The sequence below is a fragment of the Piliocolobus tephrosceles genome, chromosome 11 (genome assembly GCF_002776525.5).
Source record: "Piliocolobus tephrosceles isolate RC106 chromosome 11, ASM277652v3, whole genome shotgun sequence".
Classification (NCBI taxonomy): Eukaryota; Metazoa; Chordata; class Mammalia; order Primates; family Cercopithecidae; genus Piliocolobus; species Piliocolobus tephrosceles.
In genome coordinates this window covers 29,450,416-29,460,570 of record NC_045444.1, presented here as the reverse complement: position 1 = coordinate 29,460,570, position 10,155 = coordinate 29,450,416, and the positions used below count along the sequence as shown (strand labels likewise).

General features: G+C 36.9%; 1 long non-coding RNA gene across 1 annotated transcript; it reads right to left on the bottom strand.

Annotated features, from left to right (window-relative positions):
- Nucleotides 1-253: 253 nt before the first annotated feature.
- Nucleotides 254-9,938, bottom strand: LOC111546153. The gene is made up of 3 exons (XR_002732669.1): nt 9,708-9,938; nt 2,857-3,015; nt 254-751 (listed from the first exon to the last, which is right to left on the bottom strand). It is a non-coding gene; the product is annotated as an uncharacterized LOC111546153 (long non-coding RNA).
- Between the last annotated feature and the right edge of the window lie 217 nt (nt 9,939-10,155).

Below are 10,155 nucleotides of genomic sequence, written 5' to 3'. Positions count from 1 at the left end.
CTAAGCTCACCTGCCAGGTGATGGCCTAGTGGGATCATCATGGACTTGGGCCAACAACTACACACTGTTGATGGCAGCTACACCTGTGCAGATGCAATGTAAGTTTATAATGGAAGTGGGTACCCCATTCATGGCTAAAAAGTCCTATTTACAAGCCTCGTGAGTAAAGAGACAGCCATACACTTTTGTTTTTAGATATGTACATATTTATTTTTGTTCTTATTTAAGTTTTAAAGCAAGCCGTATCCTCTTTAGAAAATTTTTAAGGAAGTAGAAATATATGAAGACTGAAACAAAAATAATTCTAAATTCCCCAGCCCAGAAACATTCACTGCTAATGCTGTGGTATACAGCAGACACTTGAAACTTGTAAGCGGACATACTGAGCACATGCAAAATGGACACATTCACCCATCCCACCATAACCTATAAGTCATCTCTAAAAATCGAGTAAATTATAGTGGAAAATTTAAGTTCCCACTTCAGAGCACTAAAAATTCCTTTTAATTTTTTACTTGATGAGTAATTTTTGCATTCTCTGGAATACAGGCAGAAAAGTTTCATGAGTTAGTTTTTGTCACTTTCAGGGTAGAAAAAATGATGAACTCATTCATCAGGCTCCCAACTTCCATAAGAAGCATCCCTCCATCGCTGTTCTGCTCCTGCCACAGTCTCTCCACTTCCATGACCAGCACGGGCTGGTTGGGTTCTATCCAAAGTCATCACCTTCTTTTTTTCTTTTTAAGATTTTCTGAAAAAGATGTCATGTTTTCTTTTAAATAATTTAAATCACTTTGCAGAGTGTTACTTGATTTTGTAATAATAAAATCCTTCTGACAAGTGGCTGCTGGTTGGCTGCCCTGTTACTCTATGTAAATTGATCATCCCTCCACACCAGAGTTATACACTTAACATCTCAAATTCATACATCAGCAATGCAACTGATTTGTATGTTTTATGAACTTTGCTCATATGAACGTTGCTCATGATTAGAAAAGTTACATATGCATATGTTAGAATTTTATTATTTTTCTGTCTGGCCTTTTTCTGTCTAACTCTGTATGTGGGGTGTTGTATGTGTGTGTATGCCTGTGTATGTACAATGTATATACAGTTCCTGCATGTTATATTCTTAAATATTGTCAGTGGAACATTTTTCTAGTTCATTATGAGTATCCATTTATTGATTTATTTGTTTGTTGTATATTGTTTATCTTACCCACCACAAAATACACATCATCAGAACAGACATATTTTACTGTTGTTCATTGTTACATCCCCAGCATCTAGAATAAGTCCTGGCCATAATAGATACTAAATAAACATTAGTTTATTGAATAAATAAATGGCTAAAATATCCACTGGGTATATAATTTCTTTTCTTTTCTTTCTTTCTTTCTTTCTTTTTTTTTATGAGACAGTGTCTTGCTCTGTCACCCAGGCTGGAGTGCGGTGGCATGATCTTGGCTCACTGCAAGCTCCACCTCCCGGGTTCACGCCATTCTCCTTCCTCAGCCTCTCAAGTAGCTGGGACTAAAGGCACCTGCTACCACGCCCAGCTAATTTTGTTTTTGTATTTTTAGTAGAGATGGGGTTTCACCGTGTTTGCCAGGATGGTCTCGATCTCCTGACCTCATGATCTGCCTGTCTGGGCCTCCCAAAGTACTAGGATTACAGGCATGAGCCACCGCGCCCGGCCCACTGGGTATGTAATTTTTGATGATTGAATAGTATTTCCTAATAGAGGTGTAAACACAGTTTAGTTAACTATCTTTTTTAATGTTAATGTGATATAATATTTTTATTATTATTATTTTATTATTATTATTATTATTTTAATATTTTTAATATTTAATATTTTATTTAAAATAATAAAAATATTATTATTTTAATATTTTAATTAACATAACCCATGTTCTGAGGAACAAAGATCTTGGTCACTAGTTTTGATTTTTCCGTCAGGATAGAGTCTAGATGTAGTGTTTACTAGGTTGAAGCATAAAAAGATACGAAGCCATTACAGCTTAATATTTCTTGCCCATTTTTCCCCTCAGAACACTAGCAAAGTTTTACACTCCCATAAGCAATTAATGGAAGTTCTTGTTTTATGTAGTAACTTTTTTCAACTTTCTTAATTCTGGAATTTGAAGGAATTTCATTTCTATTGTGGACATCACATTAGTCAAGATCTCTCTAGCTCCTGGAACAAAAACTTCCAAATCTTACCACAGTAAGTGTTTTTTTTCTCTTGTTCATGTCATGGTCTGATGTAGCTTGAGTCACTCTTCTGGATAGCAGCCCTCTAAGCAGGGACTCAGGGATTTGAACTCTTTTAATCTACCATCTCTGAGATCTCTGAGTGCTGCACTTCTGGATGAATAAGTGTGTGTGTGTGTGTGTGTGTGTGTGTGTGTGTGTGTGTGTGGACAGAGAGAGACAAAGACAGAGAAAGGGATCAAGTGGTATATTTATTTTATGACTAAGCTCAAAGTCAAGTATATATTTCCACCCACATTCCATTGGCCAGAACTCAGTCATGTGGTCACACATAGATGCAAGAGGAACTGGAAAATAGAGTCTCCCTGAGTACCCAGTTGATCAATAAATTGTACGTTGAAACAGATTCTAAAAACATCTTTCACTCTTTGGATAGCAGAAGAGGATAGGGTGCCTATTATTGATCTGATGCCCCTGATTCTGATCAAGTGTTCTACACCCTTCACCTCCTGTGATGGTGGCCAGCACGTGTCCAGTAGTACTCACAACATAAAGACAAATAAACAGAACAAGCACCAGTCTTGTGAGATGGAGTTGCTTGTCCTGAAATTGAGGAGAAACGCTATTCAATTTACCCACCTTTAGAGTTCTCTTTGGTGTTCTGGAACAATTCCAACTTGGATAATTGCATTCTGCTGATCTAAAATTCCCCTGTAGTTTCCTTCGGATGAGCTAGCCTTCATTTCCCTCTCTGCACATCGTAGCATAGTGTTACTGGCACCCAGTGATTGCTCCATTCTGCAAAAGAGCTGGTTACATTTCACCACCAGGAAAGTGATCCCTGGGTAAATATACAGAATCTGCAGGTTTCTTTGGTTTCTTAAGCGTAGAAACATACATTTAATGGATTAGTAAAATTAGTGACTTGAAACTCTAGGTAGTGGAAGAAGTTAGTAATTTTCTGTTACGCTATAAATTTAACTCTAGAAATTAAAAAAAATCTTCTCAAGGATATGTAGTCTCTTTTAACCCAACAAATAATAGAGTACATTTTCTGTTGCCAAATATATGAGATTCTGTGATGATGTATTCAATGATGTCTATGGGATTTTTGCTATATATTTATAGCACTATGTTTACCTCTATCCAAAATGATAAATTCTTTCTCTAGCAGATTTCAATTAGTAGAATTAACATTTAGAAAACTACTTTTTTTCTCCTAGGAATACTTACTTTGATAAGTAGTCTACACCATCCCCAATTAAATGCTTATATGTGCTAAAATAGAAAGGAATGATATTAATTTTCATCCAGAAATAAAATCCTGCTTGGTGGTGGGCGATTCCGTTAAAAATTGAAGGTCAATTTGCAATTAAAGGGTCTTTTAACAAAGTATCAGAATAACGTACTGCTCATTGGGGTGATGAAAACAGGAAAAAATATGGCTGTTGAGCAATTATTAAGGTTGAGCTTGAAACTTGTAGAAATCTTTTTTCTTGTCTAAAAAAATATTTTTAAAAAATCCAGGCTTACTTCTGACTTTCGAATTTCAAAGCTCCTGTAGCCAACGGAGGGAGATTTTCTAACAGTAGGGGGTTATCCTAATAATTCATCATGATTCTCCTTCCTGAAAGAAGTAAACAAGAATCAATTTTCTTTAGTAAAGAAGTTGGCTGAGATGCAAGTTGATCTAGGGTAGACTTGATGGATTCATATGAAACATTTACAAAATAATTCAGAATCAGAATACACAATTTACAGGGAATTCTTTTCCTTTCCTTTTCTTGGGCAGGAGGGAGAGGAGGAAAGGAAATCTGTATGAAGGAAGAAGAGGAAAGCCCATAGCACATACAAACAGATTTTGTAGTTTTTATTTCAGCTAAGCCATGAATGCATGGAAGATGCACAGTACTGTAATCATCTGGCTAGATAGATATATCTATCAAACTAAATACAACACTGTTAGATGACAGCCAAGATTGGATTGCATATAAGGGTCAGACAGAAACCTAGAGTGACCTCACTCCTCTCTTCTCACCAGGGCTGTTTTCTTAGTCTTTGATGGGGACCCATTTTGCTAACCATGTAAAAGCATAAACAGTAACACTGTCTTTTTGTTCTATGCCAACAGCCTTTCTAGAGACCATGTTCAGTTTACTTGGGCTCAGGGGATTAAGCCTGCCCAGGCCTCCCTTGTATTTGAAATGTATGATATTGATATCAGTGCTTAGAGAGAATCAGGCCTCTGTGATGAACAGATCATGCCTGGCTCCATAAAGTCTACATTGCATGGAGAGATGTATAGGCTGGATGGAGAAGGGCCAAGTCAGGCTTTCGCTCTGGAAAGCAAATATTAGGTAATGAACTAAAGAGTTTGTTTCCTAGCTTGGTCCTTAATGTTCGATACATTTCCATGGGCTATGGAAATGTGAACTTCTGAGTAGTTCTACACTGGCTGTCGAGGCCGTTCATGGTCATCTCATAGATGATAGCTGGGCTATCAGCATTAATGTTCCTCTGCCATGCTGCCTTTAAAACAAGCATGCCCTTCCCCCTTGCTCATTTATAAGCAGTTGGAATCTATTTTCATGGAGCTCTTCCAATCAGGATCATATCCAAACCATTTTGGTTTTTTTGAACCTTCCGTACTATATTTACTGTGTTTAATGAAAAGTCTGGATTCTCCCCATGCTAAGTAGTGAATCTAGGATGGATGAAATATTCCACTAGTCCGTCACATTTATGGAAAGAGATAAAATAAACAGAAAATGTGTGGCTCTTGAGCGAGCTACTTCATCTCCCCATTCTTGTATCCATTTTCCATCATTCTTTGGCACCCTGCTGCCACCGAGTTATACAGTTCCCATTGTTTGTGGCTTGTGCTTCAGAGGGGAACAAGGCTCTGCTGAAGGCAGGTTTGTCTTGTGCCTTAGCATAAAAATCCATGCCACTTTTGCATATGCTGTGTGTTAAATTTAACCAGGTTAACGCCCCTCTGCCTGAGCTTTTGGAAAAGAGTCCCAAATTGTCACATGTGAAGGGACACTTCAGTGCTGATCTTTATTTCCATGAGATTAAAAATGAAACATGTAACCACAAAGCTGGTTTATGTCATCCCCCTGTCGGAGTCAGCAGTCATGCCAAAAATTAGATATTTGATAGGTTTGTGAGAGAAACAGATGCAGAAGGATGCCATTCCCACAATTTAGACTCCTTCTTATCTTTAAGCTAGAAAGAACATTCCAGATGAAGAAAATCTATTTTATTGGCTTTAAAAAATAGCAAAGAAAATGCAGAAATAAAAAATGGTAATTTAAAACTGATGTCATTCTTGGGGACTTATAAACTGCAAATTGGTATTTCTAACTAAAAAAAAGTCATTCAAGACATGTTTACTTGATGTTTTCATTTGTGCTGCATTCTTACCTCAGCTATGGAGTTATAATTGAGAGAAAATATCCATGAGATATGTTCACATATAGTAACATGTGGATATAGGCAAGAAAAAGTAGAAAGGGAAACCATAAACCTCCAAAAGGCTAAAACATCCAAAAAGTATTCTCTCAGCTTTTTTTTTTTTGGAAGCATTGTGTGTCCCATTCTTTTTATTTAATTCTGCCAGCTGTCTGCTAAACAAATCTAGCCAGGTGGGGCTTACAATCCATGACTGAAAAACCTACTAGTGCAGCTGTCCAGCTTGCCCGGAGGAAGAATTCCGACAAATGGCAGGAACGAAAAGATTGTTTTGTTTTCAAGAAAGTAGCTCTTATACCTTTCTTGGGTTCAGTTTTTGTTCTGTTTGCTTAAGTTAATTCATAGCTCCTAAGGTTTTATGGTGAAATAGAAAAATAACATCACCCTTTAAAAAATCCAGGATATTTTTGTTACAGTCCAGTTTAATTTACTGTAAATTGCCCTTAAATAAATGCTTTATTTTATATTGCAACCTGGCACTGAGCTGTCCTTTTTCTTTTTTTTGAGTTGCTGATTGCTAACTCTCTTCCTCTTAAGTGGGTACAAATTATTAGTGAACTGCGACTGAACTTTATTTCTAAATATCGCATAATTAAATACAGGGCTATTTAAAGGTGAAGGTTGGCACAGCTTATCTGTGAGCAGAGGAACAGAACAGGCTTCTTTGCACCGCATCGTCAGTCGACCTCAACTGTGAATTTCTAGTCAGCAAATGGGCGCTTCATTTGGTGCATTTGAGCAGAGGATGGGAAGAGCTGCGCTAAAAATGATCACATCGCCATCTGATCTACAGCTCTATCGATGACAGATCAACACGTATACCACTCAGTTACTTTCCCTATTTATTTGACATTTATCGATTCAGTGAATCTCAACGTTTTTGTGAAACCTGCCTAAAATCTTATTATCTCATGAAAAAGGCTGCTGGAGTTGTAGCTGGTCTCGGTCTTTGGTGCCAGCACCTGTTCGAGAGATATGATACTCATATGCAGGATTAGGACACGGTGCTGATTGTAGCCAGACTTCTGTAACTCTCCCCAGGGAAGTACCTGGGATGCCAGTGATGCCCATCAGAGAAGCAACCGCAAACCCGGTGATCTTTGACACGTACAGGAAAGCACTTACTATGTCCATTAGCCGGCTGTGATTTGTATATAAGTTTAAAAGAGAATGAGACTCAGTGGGGCAGTAAGAATTTTCTTAGCAAGGGAATATGTCATACCATAAATTGATGAGGATAATTGGCTAAATCTCAGAGTGAACTTGGCAAAGAGCTAGAACAGGAGATTGGCGTATTCAGTTGATTGTTCTGCCATTTATAGGGGCACAAGGAAACAATGCCCATAGTCTGAGTTGTGTGGATCAAAATGGCATCCAAAATAAGCAAGTGACATCAGACAATTGCTCAAGTTGCCTTTTTGCCTTTTGTTATATAACATGGCATGAGTGATGTTAGCCCAGGTGCTCACAAACCAAAAAGAAAGAAGGCCAATTTTTCATGAGGAAATTGAAATGCTGATGCAGAACTAGACTTCACCGTTTGTTGTTATTTATTGAAGGAGAGTAATGAGGAATCTGGGGCAAAACTGGTATAGATGCACCACAGTAACGTACCACAAAACAGTAATGACATTACTTAACCCTCAGAGGATTTATAAATGCATTTAAATGTTAGGCATGAATTAATTGTGCAAAGATGCATTAACAACCAGGTTAAAAGAGGCAAAACATCACTTCCCTCTCTCTCCCTATCACCCTGGAAACCCAGACCAGGTTCCCCTCATACAACAACATCCATCTGTGTCTTAATTTATATTTCCTTTGGAAATTTAGACTTAACTACTTTTGGACAGTGTGATCGGCCAACATGTTACTACAATAGTAACTTTATGGGTGAGCAGAAATAAAAATGAAGAAAAAAAATTCCTGAATATTATAAATAAAATATCGTTTGCTCTCAGTGCCCTACCCTGATAAGAGGAAAGAAAGAATATCCTCTTAAGAAAGAATACCCCAAAACCTACACATGTAAGAAGTGGTGTTTTGCAGAAAAAAATAGAAAGGAAATTCCATAATGTTTCCTCCCTTTTCCTTTCTTTCATTATGTATGCACGTGCATATGAATCTGTTTAAATTTAAATTCTCTTTAAATACATCTTTAAATGTGGGCAAGGATTGCTCCATAATAGAGTGCAGACAAGCAAATCCATAATATATACATTTTCTCCATTTAGAGACTGATGAATGGAGAACCAAAAGAATAAATATTTGATAGTTGTAGAGATTGAAATTCGTATATGTGTTTGACAAAAATCTTAGATTTCTAATTTCTAACCATGTGGTCAATTTAAACCAATATTATGGAGATTGTAAAGTTTTCACTGATGTTATCTCCATTAACAAAAACATTTACAGTAGAACAAAAATTTTTCAGTACAAAGAAATTTGGTAATTAATAGAATGAATGGTGCATTCAGATATAGCATGTCTTTTTGTGAACAGAAATTTCATACAGCAAATGCTTCTATGATATAGTTAATCTGAAGCACGATGTTAGGTTTGTTGTTTTACATTTACATGGGAAAAGGGAGACCAAATATCTTCTTTAGTTTTATGTCTTCTTCTTTAGTTTCCTAGGCTGTCCTTCCAAGAGCTGTATTTTAGCCTTCATGCAAATTGTTTCCTTTTTACTAGTTCTGCATCATTTTCTCAGCATTTTGCTGACTTCCCACCCCCAGGATTGTGAACTTGATTTAAACCATGTCTCTATGAAAAAAATTAACAATGAATCTTCATCATGTTTTAAGGATATTTTTCTTATAAAAATAGTGGTGTGTTCTTAAAATTATTCAATCCAAACATTCAACAAATGTGCCTTACTAATAGCATATAAAACATAAATGTACACAGTCTGATTTGATACTAGAGGAGCACAAGACAGAAGAATTTTGCAAGTCTTCCATTCTCACACACTAGTTTTGGCATCTTTTGGATTATGGCCCAGTGTACTAACAGTGTATTTCTGTATCACACAGGTAGAAGTGAGAAATTGAGGCTCATTTAACAGTGTGAATTTTCCCAATGCATCACAATTACAGAGACACCTGTGCTTTCTAACTTTTTGCTGATCCACTCTGATAATTCAGTGTACTTAAATAACCATATTGCTAGTGTACCTAAGTGCCATATTTTATTTTATCCTTCCCTTACTTCCCCTTCTTTCCTTTCTCCTTTCATTCCTCACTCTTTCCTTCCTGTCTTCTCTCCTTGTTCAGTTTTTGCTTCTTTCATCCGATGTCTTTGTCCTCCCTTCTTTTCCTTTATTTTTCCTTTTCTTCTCTATATTTTCCTTCCCTTTGTTGAAGTTTTAAAATCTGCCTTTAAGCAATAGTTTTTCATCATGCCCATGGAAGTCCTAAATTTGACAAAGTTTTCATTCATTCACTAAAATGAGGAAAAACAAAGTTCCAAGATGCTGCCTATCAACAAGCAGTCACATTATTCTATAGAAATGGTATTTATTGATTTCATTTTCTATCAAACATGTTTCCTGTTTCACAATGATAAAAATAAAACTCCTACAAGGCTATACAGCCATAAAATTTGGGTTTAAGCATCTAGTCTAATGTATAAATCTGCCTTCACGTAGCAATTGCCTGTCGAGTCACAACGGAGAGGCAGACCTTCCCAAGTTTCCTATGTAGCACTGTTTACAAGGCAGTCCTGTACTTCTGGTTTACAGCCCTGCATAGATGCTGTTACAGTTATACTTAGATCTTTTTTTTGGTAGAATGGAATGTAATGAGAAGGAAAGTGTGCTTTCAGTTTGCATTTCAGAAGGATTTATGGTTAAACTTAGGATATGTAAAACCACATTTTCCCAAAAATAAGCAAAGGACTCATTCACAGAAAGAACAAAATGTCCCACCTGAATTGACAATGAGAGAATTCTTGTAATTTTTTTGAAGTATATCAATCATTAAAAAGTACATTTCTGAAGCCAACAAGTTTCCTACCTTTTGCTGAAGTCCACCTTAAAGTTGGTTACAACTCTGGTGTGTTGCTCATTTGCAAATCCCACTGCTGTGACTAAGAAAGGGTGGGGCTGCATCCCGAGACATCTGTAGACCAGAGGGGCTGGCAGGGACCTCAGAGCTTTCCATTGAAGTGAGTACTTGCAGCCTGGTTGCAGGAACACTTGACCTGAGGTAACTACTTCCACATATCAACACCTTGTCAGTGGAGATCTGAAAGACACACAGGCTGTAGAGAAAAGGAAGTACCTGCTTTAGGAAGAGCTAAGAGCTCCCTCCCCCTTCTACCACCAGATCTTTAGTACTGAAGGGAGAAAAGAGAAGTTTATAATCATAAAGCAAATTAGGTGTTTCAATTATGGCAGTGGTTGGCTTTGGTTATTGGTAACTATTATTATAATGAATTTCTTAAAATTTATTGTAATTAACT